At 41.6% G+C, this 23,036-nt stretch overlaps 1 protein-coding gene across 2 annotated transcripts in view; it reads right to left on the bottom strand.

Annotated features, from left to right (window-relative positions):
• Window positions 1-15,397, bottom strand: part of TMEM108 (transmembrane protein 108) — a 348,023-nt gene extending 332,626 nt beyond the window's left edge. For both annotated transcript variants that reach the window (XM_030551122.1, XM_030551124.1), the window contains exon 1: window positions 15,048-15,397. The gene's annotated coding sequence lies outside the window, so the exon portion shown is untranslated. The remainder of the gene's footprint in view (window positions 1-15,047) is intronic.
• Window positions 15,398-23,036: the final 7,639 nt, after the last annotated feature.

Genomic DNA, 23,036 nt, shown 5'->3' with positions numbered 1-23,036 from the left:
GTATCATTAGTCATCTGTCCACAATCTTTAGCCGCTCACTAACTAGGTTAAAAGCATTTTACATTGTAAACTAAACAAAAAGCTGAAAGTAATGGTAGTGCATCATTGTGTCTGATGCGTCACTGCACTGCAGCCCCTTTAAGCCACTCTTAGCTGAGGCAGGAAGAGAAGGAAGATTGAGGAAGCCAGAGGAGGGGAGACAGAAATTCCAAAGAGCTATATGATGAGGCAAAAAAAAGAGGTAGGGGAGACAGAGAGAAACCAAGAGAGAAGTGATAGACTTTTATGGTGGGGGTTTATATAAATGAAGCAATTATTTATTTATGCACAATGACTGAATATGCACACTAGGACATTACATCTGTTACATGAATCTCCAGTTTTCTGAACCTAAAGTCTTAACAGGTATGCATACTTGACATAAGGGAACCCCCCCCTCCCCGGTGGAGCTAGCTCTACAACAACCTCATACAGCCTCTCCCCACTCCCATAGAAGGGTCATGTAGGAATGGCCAAGGAAAAGCCCTGTGTAGTACCTGTTAGTAAACAGTAAACTTTTTAGTCCTCTCTCTGTTGTATGTTAATTTTTTTCACATATTAAACTATTCTCCCAAAATCTTTACAGTATTAGCAAAATATGTTTTAATCCTAAAAGAAGAGAATATTGGTTACTAATTTGTGAGTGACCTGAATTCAGTATCTTCAGGTGATCAGATATCAGACTGTGCTTCATTATGGCTAGTACTTCCAAGTCTGTGGGAAGAGAGGTGTCCGGGAAAATCACGCCCCCATCAAACTATTAGAAGTGGCTAATGAGCTATAAACAAAACTGAGTGACCGAAAAGGAATACTTGTTAGGGCAGATTTTTCTGCAATGGGCTGGGTAGTTGATAGGGACAATTGTTAGTACAGACGGGTTCTGTGAGGGATGAAACAGTAAAAATAACCAGATTCGAATTCACCTTAGCTTACCGATCAAGTAACCTAGAGAGAGACCATAAAATAAATTCTATAAGCATTGAGGTAAATTGAAAATATCAAAAGAGGACACAGTGAAATTAATCATGGGAAAGTATTTTTTCCCTCCAAAAAGGGGTTTCTTTGTCTCATACCCTATAAAAAAAAAGACAAATGTTTTGGGAATTAGGTGGGGGAGAGTAAACTGCCGGCATCCCACCAGGTAAAGAGAAGAGAGATACAGAGGTCAGCTCTTTACCTTACACCAAGGGTGGCAATGTATCAGAGACCTGCACTAATCTCTGATTTATTTAATCAAGGATCATCATTCCATTTGAGCCTGTTATTTGACCATCTCAAATTGTTATTAAAGTCAAACATGCAACACTTGGCATCAGCATGGCTGTGCTTGGCAATTGGTGATAGCTGGCATAGGCTGAAAGCACCCTCATTTACCTCCTTCACCTCTTCTGGCATTGAGAACAGCTCAGTATCAGAGCCAAATCTGGCCAAGAAACTGAAAGCAGTTTTGAAAAGAACAAAGCTCACTTGAGAAGAGAATCCTCCCAGGTTACTGATTTCTGTTCTGTCACATATTCTGTGTATCATAATTTTTACAGAGCAAAAACACTACTATTTAGCACAGATTAGATTAACATTTACAAAGCACTTTATGAACATTAACTAATCAGTTCTCACAGCCCTCTATGAAATAGGTAGGTATTCTTTTACAGATGGTAAAACTGAGGCAGAGAAGTGAAATAACTTACTCAAGGTACCACAGTGAGTTAAAGCAGCAAAGAATCCTGTGGCACCTTATAGACTAACAGACATTTTGGAGCATGAGCTTTCGTGGGTGAATACCCACTTCGTCAGATGCATGTAGTGGAAATTTCCAAGGGCAGGTATATATATGCAAGCAAGCTAGAGATAATGAGGTTAGTTCAGTCAGGGAGGATGAGGCCCTGTTCTAGCAGTTGAGGTGTGAAAACCAAAGGAGGAGAAACTGGTTCTGTAGTTGGCAAACCATTCACAGTCTTTGTTTAATCCTGAGCTGATGGTGTCAAATTTGCAGATGAACTGAAACTCAGCAGTTTCTCTTTGAAGTCTAGTATCAGAGGGGTAGCCGTGTTAGTCTGGATCTGTAAAAGCAGCAAAGAATCCTGTGGCACCTTATAGACTAACAGACGTTTTGGAGCATGAGCTTTCGTGGGTGAATACCCACTTCTTCAGATGCATGTGGTGGAAATATCCAGGGGCAGGTATATATATGCTAGCAAGCAAGCTAGAGATAATGAGGTCAGTTCAATCAGGGAGGATGAGGCCCTGTTCTAGTAGTTGAGGTGTGAAAACCAAGAGAGGAGAAACTGGTTCTGTAGTTGGCAAGCCATTCACAGTCTTTGTTCAATCCTGAGCTGATGGTGTCAAATTTGCAGATGAACTGAAGCTCAGCAGTTTCTCTTTGAAGTCTGGTCCTGAAGTTTTTTTGCTGCAGGATGGCCACCTTAAGGTCTGCTATAGTGTGGCCAGGGAGGTTGAAGTGCTCTCCTACAGGTTTTTGTATATTGCCATTCCTAATGTCTGGTTTGTGTCCATTTATCCTTTTCCGTAGAGACTGTCCAGTTTGGCCGATGTACATAGCAGAGGGGCATTGCTGGCATATGATGGCGTAATATGCCACACAGTGACACAGTGTGTTAGTGACAGAGCCAGAATTAGAGCTTTGGATTCCCAAACCTGTGCTCATTTTGTCTGGACCGTGCTTCCTTCTCACATTGGACCCAATCCTGGGTAGGAAGTCCCATAGTGGACTTTGAAATGTCTAATTGTATGTCTACACTGCAATGTAAGCCCAGACTCAGGCTCAAACCCAACCCCCAACCCCTTCCATCTATACACAATGCTGTCTGACTCATGTCCGGGCTCTGGACTTTCTCCAAATTCTCTACATTTTTCCTGAAATGCTGCACCCAGAACTGGACACAGTACTCCAGCTGAGGCTTTATCAGCTTATGATAAGGTGATTCATAATTAGGATTTTTTTTAAAAAATGTATAAATCATAGGGCCAAATTTTGCCCTCAATTATACTAGCACATTTCAAACACTGTAAATTAAATTGTGCCAGTATAACTGAGGGCAAAACTCAGCCTAGAATATTTTGGTGCATTGTAGGCCAAAGTCGTTCCTATTTTAACTAATTTCAGGTGAATTTATATTTTCTAGCCTTCCAAGAGACTCCCAAGGGCATCATATGGCCTCTTATTATATTGTTCTTATAGTCTATCAGGATACGGGATATTTTCTAATATCTGTACGTTGTTTTCATCCACCCATCAAGACTCCAGGGAGCACAGAACAGTTCATAGTTAGTGACCTTCTGCCCCAAAAGTTCTATCCTTTGATGACTTGCGGGTGGGGAAAGGGACAATTAAATGCTCACCTGAGCATGATCCACTGCCTGGGAAGGTAAACAGTGACAACAGATGTAAAGAATGTGGTGGGGGCAGCAGTTTTAAATTTCAGCCCCTGGAGTCTATTAGTGTGAGTGTGACGAACTGTGACCATTTCCGCAGGGTTACTATCATTTGCAGGAATCCAACTGGGGCCTTTAAGCATCAAAAGCACAAGCCTCTGCCGCTTGAGCTAAAGGAATAACCCAGTTGGTAGAAAGTAACTGGTTGTTAGAGATGCTGGAGCTAAAGGGACATCTACTAAACCAGGTATTACCACTACATGAGCAATCTGTATAGAGACCGCCCTGCCATAAGATACTCTGTAAACATTTTATTCCTCTCACCCGACTAGCCACAGGTAAAAGTGGTGTCCTAGTTGGTGAAGGGGGTACAAACGGTACTATCAGTATTACGTCTTGTACTGTCACATTGGAGCAGTTTCATTGGCTGAGTTACAGTGCAATGTGAATATGCCCTATTGTAGTAACTATTGCACATGGCAGTCTTACAAAATTCAACTTACCTGCTCACTTGGGGTGAGAAATTATTCTATTGGATAAGTCAAATATCTTAATTTTTTTTTGCGTCTGGACTGGTAAATTTTTTGCTATGGTTTTGCAAGCTGGAATAGTGAGTAATTAGTGAATAAAAGTCTGCATCAACACAGCTGATAACCCTAAATCACACCTCATCTGTTCAAAAAGGAGAGGGGGAACTGCCTATTCTAGCATTTGAAATAATTTGTGCTCAGTAATGCACCTGATGAGACTCTGTCTGAATTGGGCATATGTGGATAACAGCTACTAGATTTCTTGTGGATGAATGCTATGCACATTACATATTCGCTTGGCTGCATCAAAAAAGTTGTTAAGAAAAAAATACAGGCTGCTCTTCTTTTCATTCCATGTAGGTTGCCTAGTTAAAAATGCCTGTCCCTGTCTCCCATGCTCTGGACTTGCATGGGACAGAAGAGTGGCACAGGCAGGATGCTCAGTCCTATGGAACAGAAAATTCTCTAGACAACAACAATCATCATCATTCCTTGCCCTTAGTTAACACCTCTTCATCCAAGGATCTGTAATTTCCTTGCAAAGATGGGTATTATTACCTTTTTACAGTTGGATAAACTGAGGCACGGAGCCGGCAAACTAAATTAAATTATTTGTCCAACTTCACACAACATAATCAGTGGCAGAGCCAAGAACATAATCTGGGTCTCCTGACTCCCCTGCTTCAGCCATTGGACATTCCCTCTCCTGTTTAAGGAATGGACTTCAACTTCAAATGGATTCTCTGGAAAATAGGGGCTTCAAGGGATATAAAAAGAGGGGAAGTTAATGTGTGGGAAAATGAGTTGGATTCTTAGGATTCTGGATCTCTGACCTAGAAGGGAAAGAAGAGAAAGAGACAAGAATTGCCACAATGAAAGGCCAAAGATGCAAGATTTCATTTTAATGTCATTTCAAAATGACATTTTCTAAACAAATTGTCTATTCAAAATGAAATGTTAAAATAGTTAGTTCAGAAAGTGTAATAACGAAACACTGACATTTCGCACACAAATTTCAGGGTATTTTTTTTTCAGCTGAAACTACTCACCAAATTTGACCTGAATTCAGTTTCAGTGCCTTGAAATTATGCACCAAAATTTTTCTCTCAGCCCTATTTGTCAACACACCAAGGATGGGGGTAAGGAAGGCCCAAAGAAGGGCCAGAGGATCTGCACATAAGAGCACAAAGGCTGCACTATAGTCACAAGAGTTGGATTCCCTTTTCCTTACTCCCCTTGCAGAGATTCACCCCAGTATTCAGGCTGTGCTCTACAGGGGTGGATTCGGGCCTGAGAGATGACTTTACCCTCACATAGAATTTTATTCTAAATTACCCCACTACTTTTGGCAGGATTATGCTCTCTGAATAAAATGTACTTACATTAATACGGGCTGTAATTACATTTACTGCTAGTCACCTATGCTGAATAGGGGAGAGTCGAAGATAACATTCAGAGACTAAAATCAGAATTCCAAGCTTTTTCATTTGTTTTTGAATGGGAACTAGTCAAGACAAAGGCAAGAATGTATCAGAAGTATATAAATGTAGGCTCATTTTCCAAAAGTGCAATGTATTCCATGTACTCGCTGTCATAATAATATTCATGAGACCCCCACACCTCAGTCCCTAGAGTGATTCACAAGCTATTAAAACACAATCATCGTCATAAAGAAATAAAAAACCTTAATTAAAACACCTCACAGGAACCTTCTCAGATGCAGAGTCAGTGAGGAGCTGTTGGTCTTTGTGTGATTTTACATATCTGTCAGCTAACTTGGAAATCCAAATGCAATATGCAGCTTCAGGGACATCATATGGATTTGGTATACTCCCTGAAGGACTCTGGATCTGTACACCAATGAACAGATAATACCCATATGTAGATTATTCATCCCTGATAGATATAAGTGATGGGTACATTTTTCATTTGAAAAACTACATTTAATTCAATAAACATTAACAGTAATCCAATTCTGGATGCCTTAATAACACACAACATCCCTTTATGCCATCCTACCTCCTTTAAAAAAAAATCAGATACTGTTTCTTTACTGAATGCTGTTATGTTGTAGTTTCTGGCACCTAACAGTGATTCTCTCAATCTTTGTATCTCCATTTACCAACCCTATGCCACTCCTGTGTGTAAAATTCAAAGGGAACAGTAATGAAAGCCAGACTGCTAATATACTCAACTTGCCAGCATAGAGATGAAGCAGAATTCCCTACAGTTTACCCATCAGCAGTCCTAACTTGTTCTAAGCTTAGGCAGTTGAAGTTAAAAATAAAAAAAAATTCAGTGCAATATTCCTCAGGTAGAGCATAGAGCCACAAAACAGTGGGCTTGGCTTGAAAGATTGAGAGACTTGTTTTTGAGAACACACATCCAACAGACATACCCTGTGTATTAAACCCTCAGACAAGAAAAAAGATTCTGTGTTTTATTGAGTATACAGATATGTGGCCTGATCCTCCTAGGTCAAAAATCCCATTGATTTCATAATCGATTCTCAAACACTGCAAGTTTGGGAACTATTTTATGTCCTGCCTCGGAATACAGGAACTGATATACTAGAAAATGCTAATGATCAATCCTTTTATATTTCAATACTCAGCAGCTCAACCTGGAACCGAATTTTTGACACACAAAGTCTGGATAAGAGGTTAGACTTTATCTTGGTTACAGTAAATGTATTTTCCTTCATGCACACAAAAATCACAATTTTGGGGTTTCATTTTTATATGCAGGCCTATCTGCCTCACAACATGGTTCCCTATAATTTATTACAGTGTAGCTGCCGATGAACATAAATGTTTTATCTACTTGAAACATACCATGGACCAAATCATGCCCCAGGATCCATTTGGAAAGCACTCCTGACTGCGCAGAGGTGTCCTCTATAACACAATTCCCATAGTTTCCATGCAGAGCCTGCTGCAGCATCAGGAATCTGCACATGAAGTCAGAGGCTTTATGCACATGACACACTTTCTGCAACACAAGACACCAGCAGAGAATCTGCAGAAAAGTTAAGACAGCACTCACATCGCCACCTCCTGTATAGATTCCAGGTGCAGCAGTGAATTAAAGAGACGGTGGCAACACAGCTCCCATGGAAACACATTTCCAAGAAGTTAAAGGGTGAGGAACAGGGGTCCCCAGAGCTGATGTGTAGAGACAGATTTCATATAAATGGCTTTTGCCTCAACTGCATCACAAGGTATTTGTGGGTTATGTGGATGTGGGAGGTGAGGAAAACCTCATCCTCTAAAAGGAATGATCCAAAGGAAACTCTGTGGGAGGAAGCTTTGCAGAGGTTTCCTCTGGTATGAGCTTTTCTTCAGTAAAACAATCTGGTGCAATATTAATAATTTGCCACAATAACATCCTGAGGAAGTGAGTTCCATATGTTAGTTATATGTTGTATAAAAATGCATTTCCTTTAATCTGTTCTGAATATGTCATTTTCTAATTCCATCCGTCTCTACCATTATTTGCTGAGCACTGAGAGAGTGCTTGGTCATGTACTAACTACTTATTAATGGTTCTGTCCCTGCTATTTTTATTCTCTGTCCTTCTTTCCAAACTAACCCTAATCTTTTTTACTCCCTCCAAAGCTTCATAACATTTTCAGTGCCCATTCTCTCAGCTTCTTCTAATTGTGTTATGACTTGTTTGAGATTGTCCAATGCACTATACGCCAATGGTAAAATTATCTCCTGAAAAATAGTGGAAATTTCAGTAAAAATAAAAAACAAATTTGCATTTTGGGTGGGTTGGAGGCTGAAGAATAATTCAGGTAAGATTGTATTATAGGGATAGGTAGATGGGCTTAAGTTCTTGTGGGAAAATTTTAATTGGAAAATCTTGTAATTGAAAAAAATTGATGTACTAAAGTTTAGCACTGAAAATTTTAGATTTCTAATTGTGTGTTTTAAAATTTGGTAATTGCCTCAAACTCTGTATAGGAATCAAAATAATTAATTAAATAAATAGATGCCTATAATCGGATTCCTCTCCTTTTCCAGAAGGCTTCAGGACCTTTCTTTGTCTATGACATTTATTATTTACTTCAAACAGTTAAAGCAGGTGGGCTGCTGTAGTATCCTAGCTCCCACTACAAAATGCTTAGACCAGATTCCTTTTTTTTTTCTGCACTTTTTATGCTTTTAATTCACTGTAGCAATGTGACAGCTCACCCTGTGGCACCTCCTGTTCATCATCCAGGGAATTAGCTCTCCAGCCTTTGGAGCGCCCTCTGCAGGCCCAAGTCTCACCTGTCCTTGGCCTCGCATCCCTCCCAGACCCCAGTGCCCCTTTCCCTTGGGTGCTGCCCCCTGACAGTACCCATTCAGCTCTCTGGGTCTCCCCTCCCAGGGGAACCCCCAACCCCCTATCCCCACCTCACCTCAGTCTTGGGCTACTGCCAGTCACCCTCTAGCCCCCACTCACTGGGGCAGACTGCAGAGTAAAAGCCACTCATCACAGGCAAGGGGGGTTTGGACCTGCAGCCTCTGCCTACCCATGGACTGCCCCCTGTGACTCCAGTACCTTTCTGGGCCTTTAACAAGGCCTGCAGCCTGGGGGTTTGCAGGCTGGAGCTCCCCAGCTCCTCTAGCCTTTTCCCAGCCCTGCACCACTCTGGTACCCTGCTCAGCTGCCAGGTCCTCCTCTCTCAGCAAGCTAGAGAGAGTGCCTGTCTGAGCGCCTGACCCACTGCCCTCTTATAAGGGCCAGCTGGGCCTTGAATGGGGCATGGTCCCAGCTTGTTTCCCCTTTCAGCCCAGGCTTGCCGCTTACCCCAGCAGCAGCCCTCTTGCAGCCTTAGCCCCTTCCCCTCCTTCTTCTCTCCTCCCCCCCCCCCCTTCAGGGCCGGAGCGGGTGACCACCCCACTACATTCGCCCAACTATAAACTCGAGGGAAATGCATTATAAATAGCTAGAAAGTATAATATTCATAAAGCACTATAAATATAGACCACAGTATTTTAATTTGTTACTGTTACAGAGTAGATTCATACACAGGAGCCTGCAGAATATAGTCTAAAAACAAATGCTCCCTTCAGAGTTCTTCCAATGAGGTACTTGTGTTCTATCATTACACTTAGGAAAGCACAGTGGAGAACGATGTCCTGCTCTCTGCCTGTATCTGGTTACTCACATCTTGGACTTCCACTGTAATACCACTGTTCTGAGGATATTCATTTATCTCAGAAGAGCCAAAACCCATAAGAACATCTCTCATGCATTTGGCAATTGCTGACACGGCATTTGGAATGGTTTTACAAATTAAAATAAGGCACCAGCAGAATGGGAGGCACTAGCCTCCTGGGAGCATCACATACCTCTGCTCTTGATTCCTGAGGTTTGTGAGCACATACATCACTCTCTGCTTCGTAATCAGCACTCCCAGTTAAAATCAATAGGGATCCAAAAAGCCACCAAAGCTCACATCACTAGCATTATTCCCTAGGTGAACTTCACTCTGTCATTGCTGCTGATTCTTGGAACACCTGCAAAGATTGAAAACCTCTTTTCTTCCAACTGTGAAAAGACAAATTAAAACATGGTTTGATTTTTGCCTGTTGACTTTCCTGACCCTTCCCTCATTATTGCTTTGATTCGGCACAGCATGTAATCACATGCTTAAGTCCTTTCATTGAATTGCGGTTTACTGGCTTCCTGTTTGTGAACAGTTTACGAACAGACTTACAACCAAAAAGCTTCAAAAGATCAAAGTCATGCAAGTGATCAAAAATGAGTTGATCATTGTCTTTATTTTTTTTACACCACATCACATTACACTGGTGGTTATCATCATCTCTGGAATAGCTAAAGGGGGCTGCCGTATGAAGCCAAACAGACTCTTGCCACAATTAATTATGTTCAATCTGTCTAGCTTGGACTCCTTGTTCATGGCTTGTCTTCACTATCGGGGAGACCGATGCTGCGGCAATCGATGCAGCGGGTGTCGGTTTAGTGGGTCTAGTGAAGGCGGGTCCAGTGAAGACGGCAGAGCACTAAATCAGCTAAATTGACAGCAGAGCAGTCTCTGGTTGACTCCGGTACTCCAGCTTCCCAAGAAGAGTAAGAGAAGTTGACTGGAAAGTGTCTCCCATTGACCCAGCACAGTGAAGACACCTGGGTAAGTCAACCTAAGCTATGTTGACTTATGTACTGGAGTATCGTTAACTTAGGTCAACTTACCCCAGTAATGAAGATAAGCGCTTAGACCAGAGGTTCTCAAACTGTGGTCCATGACCACCAGTGGTCTGCGAGCTCCATTCAGGTGGTTCGTGGACTAAGGTGTGTGCCTGGGCGGTGGTGCCTGGAAAGACCCTGCTCCTTCCCAACCACAGCTCGGGGGGATGCCGCGGCGGAGGAGAGAGGGCATATCCATCACATTAGAAAGGTAAGACTATTGATATTAAAATATGTATTTTGTGCTTTTATTTGTAGAACAAAAAAACCCCTTTAATTATTATTAAGGTTTTTTTATATAGTGCAGGATTCGGCAACCTTTCAGAAGTGGTGTGCCGAGTCTTCCTTTATTCACTCTGATTTAAGGTTGTGTGTGCCAGTAATACATTTTAACATTTTTAGAAAGTCTCTTTCTTAAAGTCTATAATATATAAACAAACTATTTTGTATGTAAACTAAATAAGGTTTTTTCAAATGTTTAAGAAGCTTCATTTAAAATTAAATTAAAATGCAGAGCCCCCAGACCGGTGGCCAGGACCTGAGCAGTGTGAGTGCAACTGAAAATCAGCTCGTGTGCCGCCTTCGGCACGCGTGTCATAGGTTGCCTACCTCTGATATAGTGCTTTATCCAAAGTGCTTTACAATAGTTAGATAATGGTACAAACAACATTTGGAAAGATCATTAAGTGGTCCGCCTAGACCCTCAGCAATTTTCAAGTGGTCTGTGAAAAAAAAAGTTTGAGAACCACTGACTTAGACTGGCTGTGCATTCTCTCTTCTGCTACAGAAATTCAAGGAGACTCTCTGCACAACTTAAAAAAAAAAAAAAGCTCCACACACCACCAACGTACTTTATCTGCAGAGATCCTAGAAATTCATTTGCCACGGAAAAATGCATTTTTACAGAGAATCTTTTGTTTTTACATTTTGTGGGGGAAAAAACATATACAGTAGAACCCTGTGTATCCGAGCCACCATCATCTGGCTCTCTGTATTAACCAAACCAGGGCTGACAGACCACACCTCGAGTAGCAGGGCTCTCACTGACAGCAGTGTGTCTCAGGCTTCAGCTGAAGCCCGAGTCATACCGCTTGGGGCTGAAGCCCCCATATTATCTGAATTTTTTATTATCCAATCCAGCCCCAGTTCTAATTAGATTAGATAAACGGGGTTCCATTGTAACAATAAAATATTGTGTTCAATTGTTACCTATATATATTGTAGCTATGGAAACTAAAGTTCAGTGTTTCATTTTAATAGCAGAAAAAGGTGGATTTTTATGGGGAGTTTTTAGGAGAATTTGGTTTTTTTAATATTGGAAAACAAGGATCCCTGCTCATCTGTAATGAGAAAAGAATTACTTTAATATTATTAATTATTTATGAATGATCCAGTCAATGCAGAAAGCCTTCCTGCGGATAAAATGGATGCCAATGGAATAAATATTTCTGGGGTGGAACATTTGTGCTGTTATCCAAAATCATAACAGGTTATGTTGATGTTAGGGATAGGCTTAAACTACAGAATTCCAACTGAAATTTCAGGCATCCCCAGCTTCTGGGGGATTTCAGTGCAGCCCATTTTAAAGAGAGGAGACATTGAAAATAGATCTAGTTTTAGAATTCCAGCATGCCCCACATTCTCTCTGAGTTATACCCATTTGTAACTGTTACAGAGCTGACCACCACGCAAGCACCTCTTCGTGCCCAAAAGTCAGTCTACAGCACCCTGCCTCTGTTTTCCTTCTCTCTTTAGGATCCCCATCTTACTGAGTCCTCTAGTACACCCAGGGCCTCTAGGCCTGAAGCTCAGTTCAGTTTCTTTCTCCTGATTAACCCAAAATAACATAAAACACAAGCTCACAGTCTTTAGCCCAACTGGCCTTTACAGTTTTCCCCCAAATGGACCGAGTGAGGGTCTCTTCCAGGCCTCTGTGGACAACTTTCTCACCCTCTCTCTACTTTTTCAAATTTTTCCCTACTGATTCAAGACCCTGCAAGGCACCTTCGTGCTCTCTACAGACATAATTGCAACCTCCTAAGCTTCTGTTCTTTACTACAACTTCCTGCTCTTTTTATATGGGGACCACCTGATTCAATCAAAGTGTGGCTCATCCTGGAATCAGGGCTGGATTAGCCCCAGGTCCTCCACCCCACAGGCAAACCACCCTGTTACAGTAATAGAGAGGTCCATTGGTACCAAGAGGCAAAGGATTCCCTGTTCTTTACAAGCAACTCCTGTCTCTGACCTGACAAACCCACTACACGTAGTACACCACTTTCATGGTATTTATCTATGAAGGACAGCATGTAACTGATCAATATTCATAATCATTGCAAGATGTGTGCATGAATAATATTTAAGGAATAATGTAACCATGTTGAAAACTATGTCTTATTATGGTCTTGGAGTAAAAGTTAGTCACCAGGGAATCATGTCTTGGTGATGGCCCATTCAAGCAGGAGGAAGTTGTCACCCCTCCTGGTCAGCCAGTGAGGCAATGAAAGGTTTGATTGTCTACCCTTGCCCCATCCCAGAACAGTCAAAGGAAAACCATCAAAGAAAACTGCAAACAATCAAATCCACCTGGAGGAAAAAGGAACATTATAACAGACAGGATCCCCCGGTCTGTGAATAAAGACAAAACACTATTTCAGTATATCACAGGGTGAAAAAAGACACTCTACATCTATTCACTGAGGAGGAGATGTCTTGTTGACCAGGGGTGTTTCATGAATGACTGTATCCTGGCTCGTATGAAGCCAACCAGATCTGCAACAGACTGAACTTTGATGGGGGAGAACCTATTTTATTAGCTAGGAAAGGTCTTATTAAGTGTAGACTCTAATTTGTGTTTTACAATTTTGTTTTGTATCATAACCATTTGTTTCCAGCATTCTCCCTTGTTTCTAGTTGAATCTCTATTCTTTTTCAAATAAACCTTCTTTTGTTTTAGTACAAGTGCTATATGTCACAGAGGACCAGTGATTTAACGTAAAACCAGTAAACTGGGGTACACAGCTCCTTTGCTATACAGGGTCTGGGATTTCTCTGAGTAGCCATTGCCAGTGGCTGCATATCACAAGAGAATGCTCAAAAGGGACTCAGGGACTGGGAAACAGGTTGTTGTTAATCTGCAAGACGAAGACAGGGCTAGCACAGCCCAGAGGAGAGTGCTTGAGTGGCTAACAGGCTGGAGGAGTACAGAAACCGGTGTAAAGAGCCCTTTATATTGATATTAAGGGCCTCATTGTGTGGACGGGTGCAGCGTTAAATTGGTTTAACGCTGCTAAAATCGGTATAAACGCATAGTGTAGACCAGGCCTGAGATACAATTTCTGTGTTTGCCTCTCTTTTCTTAAAGTTTCCCATTTTTGCTATAATCAGTGCAACTCCAACACTGGTAGCAATGGTGAGAGTGCAGGTGTGGGCAAATCACAAGTTACTACTATCACTTTAACCATTATATCAACTAGACCTTCTATGAGCAGGGTTCGATATCTCACTGGTTAAAACAATGGCAGCCAGTCAGTGCTAGTGTTTCTGCTATGGCTGCTACTACTACTGTGGCTGCACTGGTATTAGAAAATTGTCAACTGGAAAATGTTAAGGAAAAAGGTCCTGCATAGACATGGCTCAAGTGTAGAGAAAATATGTAGTACCTCTAAGTGGTAACTGTTGGCAAATGTTAACTTTTAACAGAAACCACCATAGCAGCAGGTATCTTTTTCTAACCATGTTTTGCCTTCGTCAACTGTCTTCTCTCCCTGAAGATCTAAACATAAAGCAAATATGGAAATTTGGTTCATTTAGAAGTAACTCAATCTGGGTCAAAAAGGATTGTGATAGGGTGTCCACCATGCACAAGGCAGAGCAGGTTAAATTAGTTCAACTCACCTTATCTCTTGTACCTGGGGGAGAGTTGGAGCTCAGTAAAACATAGTGGAAGATTAAGTTCAGCTGTGAAGGAGCAGGTTGGGCCTGTTGAAAGGGATGACGCTGAGAACAGAAAGGGACTGCAGGGGAAGAAGTCTGCAGTCACTCCATGGGAAAACAGATGTGTGTTTGGGACTATAGCAACTGGCAAGAAGGCAAAGAGAGGAAGTAGTCTACAGTTTACTCCCTGGAAGAAGGGAATTTGGGCTGGCAAATACAGAAGGGGAAGGGTCCAGAAGATAGAGAATGGAGTAGGAAGGAGTCCACGGAAATAGCAATGGGGTTTGGGAGCAAGCAGCCTGTAGTCCCTGGGCTAGAACTGTTAGCCCAAAACAATTTAACTACGGTCTACACCAGGGGTCAGCAACCTTTCAGCAGTGGTGTGCCGAGTCTCCATTTATTCAATTCTAACTTAAGGTTGCGCATGCCCGTAATACATTTTAACCTTTTTAGAAGGTCTCTTTCTATAAGTCTATAATATATAACTATACTATTGTTGTATGTAAAGTAAATAAGGTTTTTAAAATGTTTAAGAAGCTTCATTTAAAATTAAATTAAAATGCAGAGCCCCCAGACCGTTGGCCAGGACCCAGGTAGCGTGAGTGCCACTGAAAATCAGCTCGCATGCTGCCTTTGGCACGCATGCCATAAGTTGCCTACCCCTGGTCTACACAGATCAGAAGATGGGCTGTCTGCAGATCCCAACCCCTCCCGCATCTATGATTGTGTGATTTATTAAGACAGAGGCAGAATAAGATGTAACACACACACATTTATTATGCCACTCGTCATTAAACTAGACAAGGACCCCCTTCAGACAATAAACAACATAAGTAAGACACACTTGGTTGTTAACAGTTACCAGAGCATGGAGCTCAGCGCCCTTAAACTCCTTTAACCTATGGATGTAAAACAGAGGAAACCACAATGGGTATTGCAATATCATACCTGAAGACAGGGACACAATGACAAAAACTCAGGATACCAACAAGGATAGCGGTGAAAATCAGGGGTGCTGGACACCAAGCAGGAACTCAGGAACTAGGCATTCTTCTCCCTCTGGACAGGTCTTCTCCCTCTTGGGCAGATCTTCTCCCTCAGGTAGGTCATCAGTGTTTTCCCACACAGTCTCTGCTTGACCTCATAGTCCAGTGCAAATATGCGCTCACTAATGGTGTGTAGCAGTTGAGTGCAGGTATGTTAATAGAAACCAAGAATCCAAAATCCTACGAGTCCTGGTCCCGCTGGGGCTCCTTGCAGCTAGCTGAACTGTGTGGGACACTGGCTGCCACTCAGATGGACAGGCCTGAGTGACAAGCGTGCTACTCACTAAATAACCTGCAATTGCTAGGCAGATTATGGCTGTCACATGACACTAACTGCCCTGCTCTTTCGCCTCCTTGATTTGAAAAAGGCTGAAAGGGCACTAAATCATCTGAAGAGAAGGGTATCCAAGATGGAGGCTTAGCTGTCCTTTTACAAATCCAAGATGGACATTTCACAAAACAGGTCAGAAACAGATTTTACCCAACAGAACCTACAGTAGTAGGTCAGCCTGAGATCCTCTATCAGCTGCCGGGAAAGTGGCACAGGACCTGGACTTGGAACAGAAGACTGTCTGGAATGGCATGTGGACAGCTGATCCAGTGGTACTGTGATATCCCGGAAGGGAAGGACTATATAGTGTCCTGGCTGGAAGGCTGTCACAAAGACAGAGCACCAAGAGTCCTGGAAAGTGAGGGAGAACCAGTGTAAGCAACCTAAGGAAGGGGGTAGTCAGACCTGAAAGGAGCTAATCCTCAGATGCAGCCACAAGGTGTCCCAACAGTGAATGAATCCTGTTACAGGGCTGTAGACTCCCACTGGAACCTTGACAGGCCGTGTAAAATAAGTCAACATATAATTTTATTGTTTGGCTCACTCTCTCAAAAATAGGTAATAGGAAGCCTTCGACAAGTTGGAGTTCGACTATACATTTTATGAAGTGACTTAAAATTCTTTATTCTGAGTCATCAACAAGTATTATGGTTCAGGGCTCGCTGACTGATCCATTCACTATAAAGAGGCTGCAGGCAAGGGGAGTCCTATGTCCCTGTCCACAGTGGGATTGTGACAGAACAGGTTAAGTGTATAAAGGTAGGTTCCACTGAAAACGAAGAAAAATGTTCTTTTGTACATTTCTAGCACATAAGTCTCTCTGCAATTTTTAATTAAGAGTATTTTTGCCCCCCTTTTCAGACTTAGAGAGTCCTAGATCATGTCAATAAAGAAGCGTAATACAGATTCTCCAGGGGCTCATTCCAATGGGCTGAGGAAGAATTTACATATTTAAAAAGAAAAAATGTTCCCAAAATGTCAAGGATTGGAGAAACAAAACTAGTGTTCGATGCCAAAAAAAAGACATAAATAGTTGATGAAAACTTCCCTTAATATGGGGTTATGTCCTTTAGCCCTGGCAGCTTTATAGCCCCTTTGACTATGCTCTGTGCAGGGAGATACTGAGCATTTACCATGCCTCGGATTTCACAGGCAGGGAGAAGGGGATTTTTTCCTGACCTGTCAGTCAGCTAGGAAGACTGAATTAGCTATGTGTTCTATGATAGTGATATCCCTGCTGACAATTTCAAAATATAGCTGTCAGCCAGTAGTGGAGTGCAAGAGGAAAACAAAGCAGGATGGGGAAAGGACACAAAGTCTCTTCTAAAAACACCAAAGCACCTTCTTTGTTTTTAAATTTGGGGACCTACCCTGGTGGCACCCCTCTCTCTCCTCCTGCAGCAGCTTCATGGACGCTGAAGTATGCCCCAGTACGGGGAGAGACAGAGGAACCGGGATACAATGAGAGAAGTTCAGATGAAAGGGTAGAAGTATCATTACTACAAATGATACCTTTACAGGCACTAATTTTACCACCATTATGTGTACTAAGAAGTCTATTGATTTCAGCAAGACTCCTGAGTAAGGTAGGAGCAGTGCAAGGGTCACAAATTGGGCCCTTTAAATTTGAGTCCAACAAAACACAAAGCTGGGGCAAAGATGTGCAGTGCCCAACACATTTTGGGTAAAAAACAAAACAAACAAAGAAAAAAACCTGAATAACTTTGTTCAAGAAAAAGATAAAGGAAGTGTTATTTCCCCTGATATGACAATAAAGCAGTGGTGGGCAACCTGCGGCCCATCAGGGTAATCTGATTGCGGGCTGTGAGACAATTTGCTGACATTGACCATCTGCGGGCAAGGCCCCCCGCAGCTCCCAGTGGCCTCGGTTTGCATTTTCCAGCCAACAGGAGCTGCAGGAAGAGGTGGGGCCGCATGCAGCCCTCAGGCCACAGGTTGCCCACCACTGCAACAGAGCAACAATGTGCATGTCATATGTGTAGAAATCTGAGGAACTGCACTCTTCCAAACTGGCTCCCATATGGAAATAACCTTTCAAGTCAGATTCTTCTTTTGGATCATTTGACAAAACAGAATACTGAAAAAAAAAAATCTGGAAGACATTTTCAGTGAAGAACAAGCTCTTCAAATTGCATATAAAAGTAGGGGGCAGGAGCCAGCAGGAAGAACAACTGGAGCTACACTGAAGCTTTCTTCCTGTAAGAATACTCTAGAATAAGCGAAATAAAGTAATGTACAGCCTAGGAAGAAGCCTCTTGGAAGAAATCAGTGATCTGCTTATGGTAAATATATTTATAACTTCAACAGTTACAAGTGCAATAAAAATACCCCAAATACAATATTTTAAAAAATCTGCAAGTCAGACATATGACATCAAAATCAGTTAGATCAGCTATGAAACATGAAGTGGCTTCTCCCTGAGACACTGCTAAATCAATACAATTTATAAAGCATTTGCTTCATTTATTTAGTTCCTAAATATGAGACATGCTATAAAAAATAGATGGGATGCTGACATACCAAACAAAAACTGTGTGACTATTTTCTGATTGGTGTTAAACCTGTGTTATTAGTAAATCATGTATCACAGTATAAATGAGTATTCAAGCTAACAGATCACCCTGTATATTGTACATATAATATATGGAGGAAAAATAAATGTCTATTAGTAAAGATGACAAGCCAGATTCTGATCTCATTTACAATGGTGTAAATCTGGAGCTATTCCACTGAACTCAAAGAAGTTACTGTGGATTTATATTGCTCTAAATGACATCAGAATCTGGCAAGATGAACCCATAGACTAGGACACCATGTGAGACATTTCTCAAAAAATCACTTTATGAAGAGTAGAATAATAAAAATCAAAACCTGGTTGTAACTGATGAGAGATCTGGACTGTAGTTAGAAAAGAATGATTTGTCCTACATACTTAAACTGCCGGGAAAGACAAGCATTTTCCCTCTGAAATCGAATTGTGTGTATATTACTTACATAAATGATCCTGTACTGAACTACTATGGAATATTAAAAAATTTAAGGTGAGACCTCCCAGAAATGTGGATGTGTAGGAGTAAGGAAACAGCTGATGAAATAGATGGTTGCCCTGAGCTGACTGATTAGTATGGTTTATTTATGATTGCTGTGAGGAGACTGTTCCTGGATACACTTATGAGAAAGAGTGAATAATTGTAAATGCAAGGTAAATAGGTAATGATTATTGCAGAATTTAAGAGGAAATTAAGTCATTCTCGTGAATGACTTGGGCTGATGAAAAGGAAGAGATCAGGCAGAGATGAATAACTAGTCATTACTATGCGTGTGTGTAATGGTAAGGGAGACAAATGTAATCGGAGAGTTAGCCAGCATTCTTTAATCAGAGCAAGCAGCAGAAACAGTACTGAGTACTATTGTACCTCACAAATTGAAACCCTAAGTGCTGGGTTCCCTCCACTTCCACTGAAGACAATGATATAGCAGGGAGCTCAGTAACTCACATTCTGAGGCTGTAGGCACTGATTTTCAGAGGTGCTGAGCAACCACATCTTGAAGTCAATTGGAACAAATAGCTACTTAGCACCTCTGAAATAATCAGGTCTTTGGTAACAAGTGAACTGAAGTCAGAGGCTGCCACTGGGGATAAACTAGGTTGAAAGATGCATGTGATAGGACTAGGGTGACCAGATGTCCCAATTTTATAGGGACAGTCCTGATTTTTGGATCTTTTTCTTATATAGGTTCCTATTATCCCCCACCTCCTGTCCCAATTTTTCACACTTGCTGTCTGGTCACCCCAGATAGGACCAGCAACCACTGGATAAATTCCCTCAGTTTTTCGGCCTCTCAAGCCTGTTGTCATTGTTCTCTCCCTAATGACAATTGTCTAGGAGCTACTAGAATAAGCCTTTTAATATAACAAAACAAACAGAATTTAATCCCCTTGCAGATGGTATAAAGCTGAATAAAAGTAAATGGCATGCTTGGGTGATGAAGTGACAAAAGACACCTGAAATTCTTGAACACTATTTTCATATGAATTATTTTTACTGATGCTAGTGATCCTGAGCATTGTGGTCAACAATACGTGCATTATATAATGAATCACAGACTTAGGCTATAGGGACAGGCTAACCTTCATGCCTAATTTTTACATATTTATTCTCCTCCTTTCAGAAAATTTTAACTTAAACTATGTAATACAACACTGGTGTTACCTACATTAAGTGTAGCACTTTTGTTATAATGTTGGCTTTACTAAAGAGAAGTGGGGATAAATTGAATGTTTCAATCAAAAATCTTGTTATCTTAACTGATTACAGCAATCTCTGGGGAGTACCTGTACTATTTTATAAAGAGACAAATACTTTGGAGTGTCAGATTCTTCACTCTCACCCTTCAGTATCGAGAAGCTTCATTTCTCATCCTAAGATTTCCAATGCACTTACACCTAAGTTTCTTCCTACACAGCAAAAAATATATATCTATAGCTAGCTAGATATAGATATTGCTTATACTCCTAGTCTCACACCTTTTGGCACCCTCTGAATCCCTCTTGTGACTATGCTGTTTGTGCCTTCATCTTGGGAGAAACCAACTACATTAAAAACTCTTGATTTTCTATGGATTTTTTTCATGAAGTGTGTTGCTCTCTTTCGTAATTTGATATTGAAAGAACCATCGCAAGAAACTCTTCTTATTAACACAGGAACCAAAGTTGTTGACCAAAGGAATATTGCTGAAACTAAAGGTGACTGAAGAGGGAATGTTTATTGAACAAAGCTTAGCTTGGAGCTATAGATGGTGCTTGCCAATCCTGCAGGAGATCTATTTCCATATATCTCTTAATAATGAGACTGACCCACCTCCCCAAATTTTACAAAAAGGAGAGAAAATAAAAGAGAGAGAAAAAAACAGTAATTACTGAATCTGGTATTCCAAGCTATAGAATACTATTACTGCCTCTCCAGCTATCATTCCTTCTCTCTTTAATCTCTAAGATTATTGAATGCACTATTTACAATTGCTGTCTGGAGTACCTTTCTTCCAATACTATCCTTGATCCTCTCCAATGCAGTTTTTTCCCCATGAAGTCCCTGAAACCACTCTTGCCCAAGTCTCTAATGATCTCTTCCTAGCCAAAGCTCAGAATTAATATGCCATCCTCATCCTCTTTGGATTTGGCAGCTGCCTACAATATAGTTGACCATGCTCCTCTTCTTGAAATCTTGTACTCCCTTCACTTCCATGACTCTGTCCTACCCTGGTTCTCCTCCTATCTTTCTAATTGCTCCTTCAGCATGTCCTTCAGAAGATCCTCTTCATCTACCCTCCAGCTTTTTGTGGGGGCTCCACGGGCTTTTTCCTTTATCTCATTATCTGTAAACTTAAAATTCAACTACCATCACCATGCGGATGACTCACAGTTCTACCTCTCCACTCCAGACCTGTCTCCTTTTGTACAAACTAAAATCTTGGCCTGTCTCTCTGACATCTGCTCGTAGATGTCTGCTCAATATCAACATGGCTGAAACAGAGCTCTTAATCTTCTCCCACAAGACCTCCCCTCTACCTGCTTTCTCAATCATTGTGGACAACATCATCCTGTCTGCATCACCATCAGGCACATAACCTGTGTATCATCTCTAAGTCAGACCTCTCTCCAGATTCTCACTTCCAGGATATATCCAAATTTTGTGTAACCTCTCTAAGCTATGGTCCTTCTTATCCACCCACACAGCTAAAACTCTCATCTAGGCTATCATCAGTTTGTGTCTTGATTATTGCATCATCCTTTCTTCGGCCTTGACAGATGCTATCTAGCCCTACTCATATCCATAAGAACATAAGAATGGCCATACTGCATCAGACCACAGGTCCATCTAGCCCTGTATCCTGTGTTCTGACAGTGGCCAATGCCAGGTGTCTCAGAGGGAATAAACAGAATAGGTAATCATCAAGTGGTCCATCCCCTTTTGCCCATTCCCAGCTTCTGGCATACAGAACGCAAACAGAATGCAGCTGCAAAGATCAATTCCCTAGCCCACCTCTTTGACTATGTCACCCCTTCCCTCTGCATTCCTCAACTGGCTTCCCTATCTATTACATCAAACATAACCGATTTGTCTTCAATCTCCACCCTACCTATCATCTCTCATTCAGTATCAAGATGTTGACTTGCACCTCTGAAGGCCCCATCATCTGCTTGTTAAATTTTCAAATAAGCATCTTTATGCTTTCACCCATGATGCCCTCACACTGGGGAGGACTCCTCGTAAACATCTGCAAAATTATCTCATTATCCTCCTTAAAATTCTCTTTTAGCATGATGCCTACAAAAAACTTGACAATGGTGTATTGAGACCACTGCCTATCATGCTGACTCATATTGTCTCATTGTTCTCCTGGTAACTCCCCTATCTATCTGTATCCTACTCCTGACAGAATTTTGTGCTGATGTGAGGGTGTTAGGTAATAAAGCAAGTCCTCACTCACCTCTCCAGCACCCGAGTTCGTGCGGAGTTGGTATGGGGCACACAATTCTGTCAGAGACCAGACACCAATGCGTTGATTAACGGGCTCACACTATCCTTAGCTCTCAAAGCTTTAGATTAAGTGTGGCCCCTTTATTAGGGGTGAGCATCAATATTTATACACAGAAGTAAACAAAGTGATTAACAAAAGATAATGGTCATGCATAATCAATCAAGATTTTACAGGAAAAGCAAGTTTAACAAGTAAATGCATAGAGATAAAGGCTAATGGCTACTTGAGAAAGGGGGTGTCATGAGTAGTTTGCAGGTCAGTGCTTTGTTCGATAAAGGGTTCAGAAAGGATTATGCAGAGATGGCCAGTCTGGGTGTGTTTTGGCTCCCCAAAGTTCACCAAAAGTTTAGACCCAACATTCCTCCATTTGTAGCTTTGAGATAACTATTAATCAAAAAGCTACACCCTATTTCAAGATTTTAAGGGGCGCTTAGCAATTTCAGCCTGGGCCAATTTGAAGAGAGTAAGGCTTTTAGCTGAAGTGGGAAAAGAATAAACTGACTTACATGAGTTTATGAGGGAGGGGACACACTGAATACAGCAACACAGTATTATAAGGACTACTATGGCCCCAACAACACCCACCAAGAGGTTTTTAACCCACCCAAGTCCGGGCAGCCAATTCCATAAGGCTCCCCACCAATCATAAGGTGGCTGGCCAGAGGAGTAGTTTTTAGCCATTTTCCTTAGGTGTTTGGTACATTGAAAAGTGTCAGAGTAGGTGTTATTTACAAAAACACAGCATTCTTCATTTATGAGGGCGCAAGTTCCTTCCTGGGCTGCTAACATCATATCTAAAGCCATTCTGTTTTGCAAAGCTAACTGGCGCAGCTGGGACATTTCCCCGGCCTGATTTTCAAATAAGGTTGCAGTTTCATTGGTCAAAGATTCTAATAGTCCCTGTAGACGGATGATAGCACCCTTCAAGCTAGTGTGACCAGCCCACCACTGCCAGGACAAACCATCACGGAGATTAATAGCTCTGTCAGTTTCACG

The sequence above is a fragment of the Gopherus evgoodei genome, chromosome 2 (assembly GCF_007399415.2).
Source record: "Gopherus evgoodei ecotype Sinaloan lineage chromosome 2, rGopEvg1_v1.p, whole genome shotgun sequence".
NCBI lineage: Eukaryota > Metazoa > Chordata > Testudines > Testudinidae > Gopherus > Gopherus evgoodei.
Note: the sequence above shows the minus strand (reverse complement) of the source record. Positions and strands in the feature narration are given on the sequence as shown.